The sequence below is a fragment of the Marmota monax genome, unplaced genomic scaffold, assembly GCF_021218885.2.
Source record: "Marmota monax isolate L192 unplaced genomic scaffold, Marmota_monax_Labrador192_F-V1.1 WCK01_AAM20220418_F8-fsc00005, whole genome shotgun sequence".
Lineage (NCBI taxonomy): Eukaryota > Metazoa > Chordata > Mammalia > Rodentia > Sciuridae > Marmota > Marmota monax.
Window position 1 is genome coordinate 10,682,487 of NW_026692254.1, and position 18,037 is coordinate 10,700,523.

Consider the following 18,037-nt stretch of genomic DNA (forward strand, 5'->3'; position numbering starts at 1 on the left):
TTGAAATAAATCCAACATGTGAGCTTTCCACTGTTTTTCCCTGTGAATGAGTCATACTTTCCTGTTTCTTTGCATGTCTCATAATATTTTCTTCCATATTGGACATTTGAGGCAATAGCAACTCTGGACACATTACTCACTCACCCCTGCCTCAGGACTTGTTGTTACTTGTATATTTGTTTAGGGACTTGGCTAGACCACTTCATGGGCTTCTGTCACAAGGGGGCAAAATTGTGATGTATGCAGTCAAGGGGAGAAATAAAGAATGTCCACACACTTCTGCCCCTTTCAATGCTTTATTCACCCAAATTACTCAATACAGTTTCACTGTATAGGTTGTTAATCAAGAAAATGACAATTCTTAATGCTAGGTACTGTAGTGGACATAATCAATTCACAGCAAACAATTCTAGATTTATTCTAAGCACTGCAAACACACTTAATCATGACAGGCTAATAACAGACATTCCCTCTGCAGGCTAAGTTCAAAAGTCTTAAGCATTAGGCTTTTAAGTCCAGCAGATGCACACTCACTCAGACCGTGGTGACCAGGTCCAGAACCAAGGCAGGCTTTTCCCGGCACCGAATGGATGACTGGTTGAGAAGAGGATGGTAGGGAGAAGTTGCGGCTCTTATCAAGGTCCAGATGAGGTGGTAGAGTTTGAGAGCGGTGAGGATCATGCAGAGGATCAGGAAGTGATGGGACAAGTGATGGGATATCAGGTTTTCATTAGATTCTCCAGCTCAAGTGCATCCTTGTTTTGGCTGGCTGAATCCCTGTTCATTTGCTCTAATATTTATACTAAATTTGGGGGCTTTTGACCCCCTTTCAATCCTTATCAGCTACCACCAGATTTCTCAGTGACATCATTTACCCTGGAGTCAGAAACTTCTGGTCTGGAGGTCTCCACCCTGATCTTCTTGCTTTCCCTCTTATCTGGCAAGGACAGCCTGCCAGGGGCTTCACTCTATTTATCAGGGTGAGGGGAAGTAACATGTATGAGGCCATACTGGAGGGCTCTGTGGGTGTGCCTGGTGAGACTGCAGGTTTCAAACTGAAGTTTTTAAAATGGAGTTGCTTAGGCTCAGACCTGAAGCTATCCTCACAGCTTTCTATGCCACTTCTCCTTCTGTGGACTTCCTATGCCACTTCTCAGAAGTGGGCAGTGTTTAGCACTGGCACACTTATCCCAACTCTTTCTCTATCCAGAAGTGACAGTGGTCTTAGCTAGGCTATCTCTGACTACTTCTTTTCCTAATCCTCCTGTTCCATGTTCATAGCTCATCTATCTCTATTGGTATCATACCCAGATTAAACCTGCACTGATTGCTAGCTGAGGGTTCTACTGCTTTTTGAAAACACTGGGCATATGATGTCCCATGTTCTGATCCAATTAAATTTAGGGCCCCCTAAGGGACTGGCCTTTGAGATCAGCCTTTGAGACTTGTTCTACCATGATAGAACTCTCCTTACCTGCATCTTTCCCACATTTTGTTAAAAGTGTATGACCTATCATTTCTTTTTTATTTATTTTTTAAAAAATAAATGATAGCAGAATACATTACAAATCATATTACACATATGGAGCACAATTTTTCATACCTTTGGTTGTACATAAAGTATGTTCACACCAATTCATTTCTTCATACATGTACTTTGGATAATAATGTCCATCACATTCTACCATGATTGATAACATCCTTCCCCCTCCCTTTCCCTCCCACCCCTCTGCCCTATCTAGAGTTCCTCTATTCCTCCCATGCACACACTCCCTACTCCACTATGAGTCAGTCACCTTATATCAGAAAAAAACATTCAGCATTTGTTTTTTTGAAATTGGCTAACTTCACTTAGCATTATCTTCTCCAACTCCATCCATTTACCCGTAAATACCATGATTTTATTCTCTTTTATTGCTGAGTAATATTCCATTGTGTGTGTGTGTGTGTGTGTGTGTGTGTGTGTGTATATATATATATATATATATATATATATATATATATATATATGCCATTTTTTTTACCCATTCATCTACTGAAGGGCATCTAGGTTGGTGCTCCTATAAACATTGATGTGGATGTGTCCCTGTAATATGCTGTTTTTAACTCCTTTGAGTATAGACCAAGGAGAAGGATAGCTGGGTCAGATGGTGGTTCCATTCCCAGTTTTCCAAGGAATCTCCATACTGCTTTCCATACTGGCTGCACCAATTTGCAGTCCCACCAGCAATGTATGAGTGCACCTTTTCCCCCATATCTTCACCAAAACTTATTGTTGTTTGTCTTCATAATAGTTGCCATCCTGACAGGAGTGAGATGAAATCTTGGAGTAGTTTTGATTTGCATTTATCTAATTGCTAATGATGATGAACATTTTTTTCATATATTTGTTGATTGATTGTATATCCTCTTCTGAGAAGTGTCTGTTCAGGTCCTTGGCCCATTTGTTGATTGGGTTATTTGTTTTTTTGTTTGTTTGTTTGTTTTTTGGTGTTTAGCTTTCTGAATTCTTTATATACCCTAGAGATTAGTGCTCTATCTGATGTGTGAGGGGTAAAAATTTGCTCCCAAGATGTAGGCTCTCTATTCACCTCACTGATTGTTTCTTTTGCTAAGAAGAAACTTTTTAGTTTGAATCCATCCCATTTATTGTTTCTTGATTTTAATTCTTGTGCTATAGGAGTCTTATTAAAGAAGTTGGGGCCTAATCCCACATGCTAAAGATTAGGGCCTACTTTTTCTTCTATTAGACCCAGAATCTCTGGTTTAATTCCTAGGTCCTTGATCCACTTTGAGTTGAGTTTTGTGCATGGTGAGAGATAGGGGTTTAATTTCATTTTGTTGCATATGGATTTCCAGTTTTCCCAGCACCAATTGTTGAAGAGGCTATCTTTTCTCCAATGTATGTTTTTGGCACCTTCATCTAATATAAGATAATTGTAGTTTTGTAAGTTAGTCTCTATGTCCTCTATTCTGTACCATTGGTCTACCAGTCTGTTTGGTGCCAATAACATGCTGTTTTTCTTACTATTGCTCTGTAGTATAGTTTAAGATGATCTACCATTTCCTTCTATTAGCTGGTGACCATCAGGTTCAAACTCCTCCATGCTGTTTAACATAAAGTTGATCCTGTTTGGAAGAGCTACTGAAACCTTTATTCTTATGGCCTGCCTCCCGCCCCCCCACAGAACCTCAGCACCACTGCTGTGGTTCTAGGGGCAGCCATAGTGACCCCCTTCTCTCTTTGCTGCAAGGAACTGGCAGGATGTTGCCTCATCCAATGTGGAACTTCCATCCTATGAATGAGCTAGGGTGAGGTCAATTGGCGCCCAGGATTCTTGGACAGCCACACATAGAGTATAGCTTCTGCCTTATGAGTAGGTGTTCATAGGAGAAAGAAGAGCCCAGACCCTTTGTCCATACTTTATGAATAGAGTTCCTGCAACATGGAGTTGGAGAAAATGGGAGATGTCAGCAGTCTTCCCCTCCTGGGAGCTGAGTGGTGAGAAAGTCCATCTTCTTGACCATATTTACTCAGATTCAAGCTTCAGGAGGGAAGAGAACACAGATATGTTCAGTGCCATAGGATCCTACTGTTCTTATTAATATTTATTAAAATTTCTTGAATGAATGTTTCATTGGCTGTATACCCTGAAGAGAATTTCCAAATACTTTAAATGGCTCTATTAAAAAACATATACATAAAAACATAATAATTGCATGTAATAATGGTGTACCATATAATGTTTTGGTATAAGTATACATTATATAATTTGTAATAAGGTTACATAACTATCTCCTCAATCATATATCATGGTGAAACAATTTTTTCCATTTATGGTTGTTTTGCTTGGGAGAGGGTCTGGAGAGCCTTCACACCACCCTACAGCTGGAGATGGTTTGTCACAAAGGACTGTTGTTCTAATAGCTAACTAGTACACATAAGCCTCCTAAAATAACATCTAACATTTATTGCTTATTCTGTGCTACCTATAGGGTTAGATTTTGTTTTTGTTTTTGTTTTTTTATTTTTTTAGTTGTTGATATACCTTTATTTTATTTATTTATATGTGGTGCTGAGAATAGAACCCAGTACCTCACACATGGTAGCAAGTGCTCTACAACCCCAATCCTGGATATTTTTTTAATGCCATTTTTACACACTGATAAAGGTTAAACTTGAAGAAATTGACCTCCATATCACCATCACAGAGCTGGTAAAGTACAGCAATTTGATGGGAACCCCAAGCCCATTTGAATACACATCATCCTAAGAGGGCCACATTGTTCACATAATAAGTGAATATTTTGATATTCATTTTACTCCACGAGAGCCAGCTCTATAATTCACATGTACAGCAGTCCAGATATACAGGTGAATTAACATTGACCAATGACTGACAAAAGCTGGTGTATAACTACCCCAGCTCCCTCCTGCCTTAGGCTCTGCTTCTGGGGGAACCCAAAATAAGGCAGTAAAAATCTGAAGTACTGCTGTGAAACAGAGAAAACTTGACTGAGTAGACAGTTGGAGCTATGCCAGGCCAGGGGAAAAGTATGCCGTCAAAGGTATGCCTTGTCAGAAGCACTCTGTGAAGCCTGCAGAGTGGGGTGAGAGCAGATGACTAAGAGACTCAAGGGTTGGCAAGGGCTAGGGAAGCACAGGGGTCAAAAGAATCAGAGGGAAGAAGAAAGAAATCAGGATCAAGTCTGCTATGACCTACCACAGGGCCTGGGACCTGCCTCTGGTCCAAGAAAGCTTGAACCCAACTAATGGGACTTATTTGACTAACAATGGGACTTATTTGTGAAATAATCGATAACTTTTATTAACATAGCACATTAAATCACAGATAAAGACTCTTAACTCATAACCTAGTTACAGCAAATTCTGAAGCATGCTCCTACAGTGCAGGCAATGGACATATAGCTAGGAAGTTCAAATTTGATCTTTCAACAGTTACAAGGAACTTTCACTCAGAAAGGGGTCTCAGAGCAGAGGTAACCTTAAACTAACCAGGTCCTAGCATCCCAGAGTGTTACGCCCCTCCCCTGACTCAGGCAATGGCAAGGCCCTACTGAGGTGGATGGCGCAAGGCGTCCATCCTCTGGAGGAGCACAGTATGTTTCTGGGAATGGGCTGGTTTGTTTTTGTATTCCTTTAATAAGTATAGTTGCAACTTCTCATATGACCATTAAGTATGAAGGAAAAAACATGACTTTCCCAATTAACGCAACTACTTCTAAGAATAAATCTGTTTGCTCTAAATGCAATGATTCATCTGTAGAATGTAAATTGTTAATGTTTAATAAAAAAAAAAACCCTGTAGGAAAAACAGTCAAGGAAGTTTTTGAGAAATTAAATTAAAATCTAGAGAAGAAGAATTAATGTTAAGAAGACAGGTTAGTGCTTAGTACTGGGCAACTTGTTCTTGTTCCTGTGCACAATGGTTTGTGCTCTTACTCTTGTTTGATTAAAATTAGTAGCCTTGGGCTGGGGATGTGGCTCAAGCAGTAGCGCGCTCGCCTGGCATGTGTGCGGCCCAGGTTCGATCCTCAGCACTACATACCAACAAAGATGTTGTGTCCACCGAGAACTAAAAAAAAATATATTAAAAAAAATTCTCTCTCTCGCTCTCTCTCTCTCAAAAAATATTTTAAAAAAAAGAAAGTAAAATGCTTGCTTATGCATAAGCCAAGATACATTCTTCTTATCTAATTGTAGCTACGTAATATTTTGTTTCTTTGAATAATGATTCCTGTTTTGAACCACAAAATACTGTGAGCCTGCCAAAATGAAAAGTATATATGATGAACTTCACAAGTAAAGATTGGGATTCAGCACCTTCACTTTTGTGTCTCTGTTGTTTCTTCACCCTCCTCACCATCCATTCTCTCCTGAGACCCCCTGCCGGAGCTGGACTCCTCCAACACCAGAGAGAGAAGGCCAGATCAGCACCAGCCATGGCTTAAACCAATTCTCCACAAAAAGTACCCTTGGAGTAATGTCAGATGCCAGGGCATACAATGCCCCAGGCCAGACAAACTGATAGAGGGACTATGGGCTTGGCCCATTACCTTCTCTATTCTGCCAAACAGATATTACTCAACCTCTAAGGCTTCTCCATCAAGTCTTCCAGCCCGACAATCTCTCTCCTCTGTGTAGTGTAGAGTGCATTCCTGGAGCCAGACCAGCTGAGTCAGAATCCTGGCCTACGAGTATGACTTTGGGCAAGTTGTTTATGTCTTGTGCCTCAGTTTCCTCATCTGTAAAATGAAGATAATAATAATTGTCTCTGGAATTATTTAAAGAGTGCATTTATCAAGGTGAAGAAATATGGCAGATATCATCTCAACCAAGCAATCAAAGTTAACATCATCAAAATGAAATAAACCCCAACAGCACAATACTCCTGATATGATGTTAAGAATATAACATTTCTTCAGGGCTGGGGATGTGGCTCAAGCTTGCCTGGCATGCACGGGGCACTGGGTTCGATCCTCAGCACCACATAAAAATAAAATAAAATAAAGATGTTGTGCCCCCCGAAAAATAAAAAACTGTTAAAAAAAAAAGAATAGAACATTTCTTCAATGGCATTACTACCAAAAGCATATAATCTGAACTTAATTTTAAAGAAACATCAGACTAACCCAAAATGAGAGATGTTCCAGTACATTGCTATAACAGCACCTCAGCTTGGGTGATTTTTTAAAGTGAAGAGATTAATTTTGGCTCATAGTCCTGCAAGTCCAAGGCACTGGCATCTGCTTGGCCTTGATGAGGGCCTCATGCCATTTTCAACTCAGGACAGAAAGCAGAAGGGCTAGCAGCTTGTGCAGAAGAGATCACATGGTGAGAGAGGAAGCAAAAGAAAGCCAAGGTAGCTAAACTCATTTATGTAACAACCCACTCTCACAGTAATGAATCCAGTCCCACAAGAACAGGAACTCATTCCCCTAAGCAAGACATTTATCTCTCTTAACGACCAAATCACTTCCTAAAGGGTCCACCACCTCTCAATACTGTTACACTGGGGACCAAATTTCAACATGAGTTTTGACAGGGACAAATCACATCCAAACTACAGCATGAAAAATTCTACAAAGTAACTGGTTCTTACTCTTCAAAAATGGCAGGGTCATGAAATATAAAAAGATTGAGAACTGTTCTAGATTTTTTTTTCTTTTTACACAGACAGCTAAATGCAATATGTGGTTTAGGGTTGTCTCTTGGACCAGAAAGGAAAAAGAGTATAAAGGAAAGAATTTTCCATTATGTTTTGTTTCATTGTTTTTCTCCAAAAGACACTATTGGCACAGTTGGTAAAACATGAGCAATGTGGATTTGATAGTGTTTTCTGTATCAGTGTTAACATTCTGATCTTGATAAGTGTACTGTGGGTGTGCCGGATAGTATCTTAGGTGGAGCCTTGGTAAGTACACTAACTATAGGTATTAAACTCCTAAGCAATAAGAGTCTGCCCTATGCAGTCTTTTATTATATGTACTTTTTGTTGCTTAATTCTTTGGCAGACAATGCTTGATCCTTCAGGACATTCTGTATTTGTAACACTCATAAGCCTTAATACATTGATACACAAATTAGTTTTTGAACAGATATTGAAGTAGATCTGAAATTGCCAGTTATTGTGTCATATCAAAAAATGCAAAGAGATATGAGACCCAGGTCCAAGTCATTCTGGAATGTTCCATTCAGGTGGGAAAGGCTGAAAGATCCTTTACAGGTGAGATCAAGAAAAGGTGCTTTGTACTGACTGGTAAGATGGAAACATCAATAGGAATTCAAAGGAGAGAAAGGAATGTATACAGAAAAAATTAAAAAATGACAATAAAAAGTAGAACAAAAAGACCCTGTTTAAAATAAATTTTTGTGAGTTTTATGTGGGATGAATGTGGGTTTGCCACATTCATCCCACATAAAATTCAGGGTGACAAATCAAGAAGTAGAATATGCTTAAGGATAGTCACTATATTATCTCTGGTAACAGCAAAAGATTGAAATTAAATGGCTTTTATATCCATACAACAGAATACCATGCATCCATTAAAAAAGAACTGATCTCTCTGTAGTCACAACTATAGGTCACAATTGTGCCTACTTGGTAGGGGATGTTTTCAAGAGGGACAAATGGGGCCAATAGGAGCTGCATACACGCTGTGTTGTAAAGAGTTGGTATTGACAGATGTGAGATGTATGTAAAAAATTATTGAGTCGGGCTGGGGTTGTGGCTCAGCAGTAGAGCACTTGCCTAGCATGTGTGAGACCTGGGTTCGATCCTCATCACCACAAAAGAATAAATAAATAAAATAAAGGTATTAAAAAAATCTTAAGTCTCTTAAGATTTGAGTACTTAATACTTGTTCACTTTACATAAGTAAAGTCTGGTTGAATTTTAAAAGAACTGTTAAAACTTAATGTATGTATTGATAAGGAATTACCTCCAGAGTATATTGTTAAAATGAAAAAATGCATATAGAACAATATCTGTGGAATGCAATACTTAGGATGCTCAATAAAGTAAACAGATATATGCCAGTCCTTGCCTGTGTCTGAAACCTCATTAGAAGACAATAGGAGAAATGGATAAGGTGGGCTGGGGATATAGCTAGTTGGTAGAGTACTTGCCTCACATGTACAAGGCCATGGGTTCAATCCTCAGCACCAAAAAAAAAGGATAAGGTACTCCCTCTCCACAGGAGGCAAGAACTGAGTGACTGGGATACTAGGGCTGGGAACACACATAGACTAGGGGGAAATATAAACATGAAGAGAAAGTAAGAGTTGTTGGTTTTTTTTTTTTTTTTTTCCTGCAGATTGAATCCAGGGGTGATCTACCACTGAGTTACATCCCCAGTCCTTCTTATTTTTCATTTTGAGATGAGATCTTTCTAAGTTGCTGAGGCTGCCCTTGAACATGCAATCCTCCTGCCTCAGAATCCTTAGTTGCTGTAATTATAGGTGTGCACCATCAGGCCCACCTCCATTGGTACTTTAATACCACAGGCTACTTTTGTAGTTTGTGTTTAAATCAAGAAATGAGGCCTGTGTAAATGCAGGATCTAAGCATAACCAAGGCGTCTGGGTGGGGGAACTGATTTACAGTTGTGTTTTTCTCCATAAACTAACACATCTGGATCCCATGTCAAACTCCGTAAGTCAATTTTATGATAGATTTAAAACTCAGCCAGTTATCCATTAATTGATTAAAACTAGTACATCCAGACTGGGGATATAGCTCAGTTGGTAGAGTGCAGAGAAAAATCATGAGTATCAGTTCTGATGGCCCTTTCTTCCTTCTTATGGTAGTATACTTCCCCCTAGTGTCTAGATAACAAATGACACCAAAGACATTCTCAAGTACATTCAGAAATAAGGAAATAAATATGATTGAAGAGAAGCCTTTTCTTTTTCTTACCCAGTCTGGTGTGGAACTCCTGGGCTCAAGTGGCCCTCTTGCCTCAGCCTCCCAAGTGCTGGGACTGCCGACAAGCACCACCATGCTTGGCACAAAAAGCTCACTTTTTTTTTTTTTTTAAGAGAGAGAGAGAGAGAATTTTAATATTCATTTGTATGTGGTGCTGAGGATCGAACCCGGGCCGCACGCATGCCAGGGGAGCGGGCTACCGCTTGAGCCACATCCCCAGCCCTAGAAGCCATTTTACTGTGATTGAAAAATGTATTAGAAGTCAATTTTAGGGGGCTGGGGTTGTGGCTCAGCAGTAGAGCACTTGCCTAGCATGTGTGAGGCACTGGGTTTGATCCTCAGCACCACATAAAAACAAATAAATAAAAAAACATAGAGGTATGTCCATCTATAACTAAAAAAAAGAAAGAAAGAAAGGAAGGAAGGAAGGAAGGAAGGAAGGAAGGAAAGAAAGAAATCTTAGCCAGGTGTGGTGGTACACACCTGTAATTCCAGAGATTCGAGAGGCTGAGGCAGGAGGATCAAAAGTTCAAAGCTAGCCTCAGCAACTCAGTGAGGCCCTAAGCAACTTAGTGAGACCCTGTCTCAAATTTAAAATAATAATAGGTCTGGTGGTGTGGTTCAGTGGTTAAGCACCTCGATAACAAAAAAAGAAAGAACCATCTGTACACATGCAAATATGCTTGTATATGTCTCAAATACCTCTAAAGAATATAAATAAACTGTTAACAGTATTTGTCTCCAGAAAGGAGAACTGAGTGACTGGGAGAACTATCATGGTATATTATTGTGTATCATATCAAACTCGAGCCACGTAATATATTGCTATTTGGAAAAATAATTAAACTTTAAAAAGAAAAAATCTGACTATTAAATTCTACAAGTTGATTGACAAAGGGGTCTTTCACTCATTGATTCATGTATTTAACAAATATTTATTGGAATGCTTTCTATGTGCTGGGTACTGTCTGGAAAAGTAAAGGTGAAGAAAACTGACACATTTCTGCCCTCTTGGGGTTTACTATGCTTAGAGTGTGTCCTTGGATACTACATGTTGAAGGAAGCAGAGCCCATGATCACCACATAGGGCAGAGGCCCTGGGGCCCTGGGTCAGTGTGGTGGGGAACAATCTTTTCCTATTTGCTTCAGACCTATGTTGAGGTGTTTTTGTTTTAGCATTTTAGATTTTTCTTAATTTATGATACTTGACAAGTGTGATAAAACAAACATTTCACTTACCCAAAAGCTGAAGCTCATAAGTTCTTCCCAAGTATCATGGAAAACTTAAATAGCCACAAACATGGCTACAAAACTGTCTCAACAAGGGTATCATAGAAATTATATTGCCTGTCTATAATGCAACCAAGAAGAAATTCATCAATGAAAAAGTTAATTTCAAAATTAATCCCCAAAATGTAACACATTTGTAAATAACATGCATGAGAAAAACAGTATAATAATGGAATTTAGAAAATCCTTCCAACTGACCATACAAAAATACATTATTAGCAAAATTTGTGGGACAGAGTAAGCCTTAAATTCATTTATTAGAAAAATAGGCTGAAAATTAAGGAAATGTTTAGTTTAAATTAGAAAAACAAAAATACGCAAAGAAAGTACAAAGAAATAAATAGTAAAAATGAAAGAAATTTTAAAATATAAAAGAAAGATATGGAGAAGTTCAACAAAGCTAAAGTTTGGTTGTTGATAAGGTGAAAAGCAATAATATTTACAAATTTATGGAAGTGTTAAAAAATTTTTTAAAAGAGAGCACACAAGTAAATAATATGATGAATGAAATAGAGGCCAGAACTACAAATGCTAAGATACGAATAATGTTATGTTAATAGAGTTAAAAACTTAGGTAAAATGGGAAAATTCCTAGAAAGACAGCAAAATTGCCTGAAATAGAAAACTTGAATAATCAGAAACAGAATCAACAGTTTAAAATGTCTCACATAGAAAACATATATTCATTCCATAAATATTCAAGAAATAAAAGAGCCAAACCTTACACATTTAGAAACCTTAAAACCAGAAAATATCCAACTCATTTTTGTAAGGTTAATAAAATCTTGATAGAATATCCAAACAAGAGTAAGAAAGAAAATTAGAAGTCAATTTCTCATGAATACAGAAGCAAAGAGGCCAAACACAGTGCTAGCAAGTCAAATCCAGCAATGCATTTAAAAAAAAAATGCTTTGTTAAGGAAGTCAGATCCTAGGCCGATGTGGTGAAGATTTGGGCCTATTTTTTCTATTTGGTGCAGGGTCTCTGTTCTAGTGCCTAAGTCTTTGAACCACTTTGAGTTGATTTTTGTGCAGGGTGAGAGATAGAGGTTTAATTTCATTTGCTACATATGGATTTACAGTTTTGCCAGCACCATTTGTTGAATAGGCTTACTTTTCTCCAGTGAATGTTTTTGGCACCCTTGTCTAGTATGAGATAACCATATTTATGTGGGTTTGTCTCTGTGTCCTCTATTCTGTACCATTGGCCTACAAGTCTATTTTGGTGCCAATAACATGCTGTTTTTGTTACTGTAGCTCTATAGTATAGTTTAAGGTCTAGTATTGTGATGCCTCCTGCTTCACTTTTCTTGCTAAGGATTGCTTTAGCTATTCCAGGTCTCTTATTTTTCCAAATAAATTTCATGATTGCTTTTTCTATTTTTATGAAGAATGTCATTGGTATTTTAATAGGAATTGCATTAAACCTGTATCGAATCTATAAATGGGATGGATTCAAATTAAAAAGCTTCTTCTCAGCAAAGGAAACAATAATATGAGGAAAGAACCTACAGATTTGGATAATATCTTTACCACATGCACTGCCAATAAAGCATTAATCTCTAGGATATATAAAGAACTCAAAAACCTCAACACCAAGAAAACAAATAACCCAATCAATAAATGGGCTAAGGAACTGAACAGAAGCTTCACAGAAGAAGAAATACACTTGATCAACAAATATATGAAAAGGTGTTCAACGTCTCTAGCAATTAGAGCAATGCAAATCAAAACTACTCTAAGATTTCATCTCACCCCTGTCAGAATGGCAATCATCAAGAATACAGGCAACAATAAATGTTGGTGAAAAGGTACACTCATAAATTGTTGGTGGGACTGCAAATTAGTGCAACCACTATGAAAAGCAGTATGGAGATTCCTCAGAAAACTTGGAATAGAACCACCATTTGACCAAGCTATCCCACTCCTTGGTTTATACCCAAAGGACTTAAAAATCAGCATATTATAGTGACTCAGCTACATCAATGTTTATAGCAGCTCAATTTACAATAGCTAAACTATGGAACCAACCTAGGTGTCCCTCAATAGATAATGGATAAAGAAATTGTCATATATATATATATATATATATATATATATATATATATATATATATTTTTTCAATGGAATATTATTCAGCTTTAAAGAAGAGTGAAATTATGGTATTTGCCAGAAAATGGTTGGAGTTGGAGAACATCATGCTAAGCAAAATAAGCCAATCCTGCAAAACCAAAGGCCAAATGTTTTCTCTAATATGTAGATGCTAATTCACAATAAGATGGGGGGCACTAGGTAAAAATAGTGTTACCTTAGGTTAGATAGAGGAAAGTGATAGGAGGGAAGGGGAGGGAATGTGGGGAAAGAAAAGATAGTAGAATAAAACAGACATTATTACTGTATGTATATATGTGCCTACATGACCAATATGATTCTGCAACTTGTACACTCAGAAAAATAAAATTATATCCCATCTATGTATGATATATCAAAGTGCATAAATACATTCTACTGTCATGTATAACTAAAACAAACTTAAATTTTTTTTAAAAAATGCCTTGTATTAGGAATGCAGGAATGATTCAGCATTAGAATTTAATTTGCTCATATGAAAATTGGTAGATTTTCTTTGTTTTTCTCAAAAGACCAAACTCAGAACAAGTGCTGAAATTTATGAGAGGACAGTTGTGACTCAATAAAGAGAGAACTTGAAAAAAGATCAGTCTAAAAATAGAATACCTGGAAAGGAATTGATATTCTTATACCATGAATGCTTCCTGTTCAAACACTGAAATTTGACCCATGAGAATGCTATAAAAATGTTCTTGCATCAAATGTAAAATAGATTTTACCTGGAAGTTGATTTGCCCACTCAGTCATCATTCACTTGAAATTCAAGAAATGAAAACTGCTGTATTTACATCTCTCAACTCAATTGGTTTCAAAGGATATGTGAAACCCACTGCAGATTGGTGGCCTCTAGTGATGTTTGAAAAAGACTCTTTCCTCTTTGGTCCTGATTTCATCTGTGGTGAGAAGTCCTGCTTTCTTATGGTTCCTTCCTTCAATAGAAGAGATTGCTGAGACTCCCAATATAGGAGGTGGGAGCATCCTTCTCACTGAAACCCAGTTGATCACCCTAACCAACTGACACCGGGAAGGAGCTGGTGTAGTATTAAACTATCTCCTGGCCCTACAGCTAAGAACACAGTTCTTCCCTAGGGGCACTGCCAAAGACTCTTAAGAACAGCAGAGAGAGTGTTGCTCACCAGGTGTGTGGCCTTGGAAACCTCTGGGCCCCAATGTCATAATTATAACCAATTGACTGGCCCTCCAAGATCTACCTTGCAGTTCTCAGCTCTCACTATTCCTCATACTCTGCCTAAGACACTTCTCTGTGCCGTGTCTTCAGAATATATGTTCTCTCTTGACTCATGTATCTCTGCAGCCTGGGATTCCTCTCACTGCTCTTATTTTGACTTCCTGTTTCACTTGAAGCCACCATGTTTGCCATATCTCAAATCTTCCTTCCCTGGATTCCTCATATAATGCTTATATAAAGAGAGAATATGTGTATCACTGATGCAAGTAAATATTTTTTCTTTGATTTGAAAAAAAAAGAATTTAATTTGCTAAACCAGGTTTAATGACACATACCAGTAATGCCAGCTACTAGGGAGGCTAAGGCAGGAGCATCACAAGATCGAGGACAGCTTGGGCAAATCAGCAAGACCATCTCTCAAAATAAAAATAAAATTTAGGACTGGGAATGTAGCTCAGTATTTGAGTACCCCTGGGTTCAATCCTCAGTACATCATCATCATTATCATCAGAATAATAATAATATAATTCTACCACATTAACAAATTAATGGAAAAGTCTTGATTATCTCAACAGAGTAAATGCACAAAATAAAATTCAATATTCATTAATGATTTTTAAAGTCTTTAATTTTAAGCAAAGTTTTTATCTGATAAAGGGTAAAATCATACTTAATGATAAAATGCTAAAAGAGGGTAAAATCATACTTAATGATAAAATGCTAAAGGCCTATAGATAGGAGGAAAGTAAATCAATAGGACAATTCATATACATTAGTCTCTCCCTACTCAGATATTTAATGAATCACCTAGAACATTACTCATCTGTGATATACCTTCATTACCCTCTTGACCACAGATTGTTACTATAATGCAAGGTGATCCTGGTCAAATGATCCATCAGGAAGCCAAAAGAGACTACACAATGGCCAATGTGTCAGGTATGAATAATAAATACAAAGTTCCCGTGGGCAAAAGTGAGGTTTCACTCCCATTCTTTCATGTATGAACCAGATGTTGGAAAAATGAAAAACTATTCATGAGCAGAGAAGATCTGACTTTTCTGGGAGTTCAAAAGAACGCATTTGGCTAGAAAGGCAGTAATTTGTGCTTGTGGATTTCAGGGAATCAGAGAAAGAAATCAGAAAGGCAACTAAGATATTTTATCTGGTATTAGCAAAATGACCTATGAGCAATGGGTGTCTTGAGTCAAATTCCTCTCCAAACAAATTCTGAGAAAGGATGTAGATGCAATCAGTTTATTTGGGAGGTAACCCCAGGAAACACCAGTAGAGGAATAGAGAAGCAAGAAAGGAAAAGGAAGAAGTTCAATGTGGGCTACCAACTTGGCAACTGAAGCTCCATTCTACTATAGACATTCCAGAGAATTGCCCTGCTTGAGGACAGTCTGCCATACCACTCTCCTGCCATGATGTTCAGCCTTGCCTTAAGCCCGAGGAATGCAGCCAGTCAGTCTTTTGTATTAAGACCTCTGAAACCATGAGCTTTCAAATAAACTTTTCCTCCCCTCTACAATTGTTGTGGTTGGGTCGTTTTAGTCGCAACAGCAAGAAAGCTGATTAAAACACCATGTCAGCAAAATTGACAAAATCTAGAAGCTCTAAGAGTGAAATACAGTGAAAATGGAAGAAGTGATAAAAAAAAATATTATGAATGAGGCATACAGTAAAGGGGCAATCATAGTTTTATGAACAAGGATTTGAAAATGCTAGAAAAAGTATTAATTAAAATCATGAAATATTGTCTTGCACTCATTGGATTGGCAATGACACAAAGGCTTATAAGAATTCCATTGGTGAAGACGTGAGGAAACGCACCCTTTTTTATGAGTTCTTTTTAGTTATACATGACAGTATAATCCATTTTGATATAATTATACATGTATGGAATATATCTAATTCTAATTAGGACCCCATCTTGTGGCTGTACATATGGTGGGATTCATTATGGTGTACTCATATATGTACATAGAAAAATTATTTCAGATTCATTCCAACTGTCTTTCCTTTTCCTATCCTACCCTCACTTCCCTTCATTCCCCTTTGACTAATTTACTAAATTTCTATTCTTTCCCTCCCACTATGTGGATCAGCTTCTACCTCTCAGCAAAAACATTCAACCTTTGGCTTTTGGGAACTGGCTTATTTCACTTAGTATGATAGTCTCCAGTTTCATCCATTTACCAGCAGAAGTCATGAAGTAATTTTATGGCTGAGTAATATTCCATCATGTATATTTTCTTTATTGTACATTTTCTTTATCCATATGTATATTTTCTTTATTGATCTGCTGAAGGGCACCTCGCTTGGTTCCATAGCTTAGCTATTGTGAGTTGAGCTGCTATATACATTGATGAAGCTGCATCATTTAGTATGCTGATTTTAACACCGTTGGATATGTACCAAGGGAAATAACCCAAATAGAGGTTCCATTCTTAGTTTTTTGAGGAATCACCATATTGCTTTCCAGAGCAATTGCACTAATTTGCAGTTCCCACCAGCAATGTATGAGTTTACCTTTTCCCCACATCCTCTCCAACATCTATTATTGCCTGTATTCTTGATTGTTGCTATTTTGGCTGGAGTAAGATGAAATCTCAGTGTAGTTTTAATTTGCAGGGAAATTAACTCTTACACATTATTTGTAGGGGTGTAAATTAGTACAATTAACTGAAAGGGCAATTTAACCATACGTATCCAGTATTTATTTTAAAAAAGCACAACCTTTACCATAGTCAATTCATTTCTAAGAATTTTTCCCAAAGATATGTCCACAAGTGTGCTAAAAAAAAAAAAAAAATAGCCCTTGGCATCTTGTAGCATTGTTTATAATAGCAAACAACTGGGGAAAAAAACATTTAAGATACATCAGTAAGGATGGACCTTACTAACAGCTCTAGTAAGCTCAGTGGTCTGATCTGGGAAAAAGAGGGCAGGGTCCAATGAGGTGCTCATGGGTGGCCTTTAGCAGTGGTTGAACAGAACTACTACATGACTTGGCTGCCAGTACTGGTTTATGCTTGTTGCCCCTGCATCCCATACAGTTAGCACTCACTCCCTCTCAAAAGTGTCCTGTCTTGACTGTAAACTTGCGACCACTCCATATTGCAAAAATCGGTACTCCTTGGCTCTCCCAGGGCCCCCTGACAAGGAGAGGTCTTTTAGGGCTGGGCCTAGCACACCCACACCTCACTGGCCAGGCTCAGTCATGCGGGCAGCCCAACCGCAAAAGAATCTGGGAAAGAGTCCCTAGCTTAGTAGAAAGAGAAAGTGACCGAATTGGGGTACATCCCACCACAGGGCATGGCCCCTAAGTAAACTAAGGACCAGCATTCCTGGACCAACTGGAGTCTGGCAACCTTGGTGGCTTCTAGAAATATATCAGAAAGCCAGGCGTGGTGGCACACACCTGTAATCCCAACGCTCCAGAGGCTGAGGCAGAAAGATTGTAAATTCAAAGTCAGCCTCAGCAACTTAGCGAGGTCCCAAGCAACCCCGGGAGATCCTGCCTGTAAATAAAATATTTTTAAATGGTCTAGGGATATGGCTCAGTGGTTAAGTGACTCTGGATTCCATCTCTGGTACCAAAAACAAAATCAAAACAAAACGAAAGAAAGAAAAGAAAAACATCAGAAAATGGGAGACGATCACACTGCCTACTCAGTTGTGGATGCATTTTCTAGCATGTATTCCCTTTAAAAAGCAAATTTAAAGGTGGAGGGATTCAGGAGACATTCCACAAGCTGGTCAAGGTAATGAGGCTGCAGTTAACTACTCCACCAACAGGAAGAGGCAGGGAAAATTAAGTCTGGGAGCCGAAGTATCTCAATGGCTTCAGGAGCAGCACCAAGCCAATGCGGATGCGGACAGCAAAGGGAACGCATACCTTGACAGAACCTCGGCATCTCGGCAAAGAACGTAAGCCATGACGCCCCGCCCCACGCCACACCGCGCCTGCGCC

General features: G+C 38.3%; 1 long non-coding RNA gene across 1 annotated transcript; it reads right to left on the bottom strand.

The window, feature by feature from the left end:
- Positions 1 to 1,737: 1,737 nt before the first annotated feature.
- Positions 1,738 to 18,031, bottom strand: LOC124089069 (uncharacterized). The gene is made up of 3 exons (XR_006850589.2): positions 17,963 to 18,031; positions 6,079 to 6,267; positions 1,738 to 3,545 (listed from the first exon to the last, which is right to left on the bottom strand). It is a non-coding gene; the product is annotated as an uncharacterized LOC124089069 (long non-coding RNA).
- Between the last annotated feature and the right edge of the window lie 6 nt (positions 18,032 to 18,037).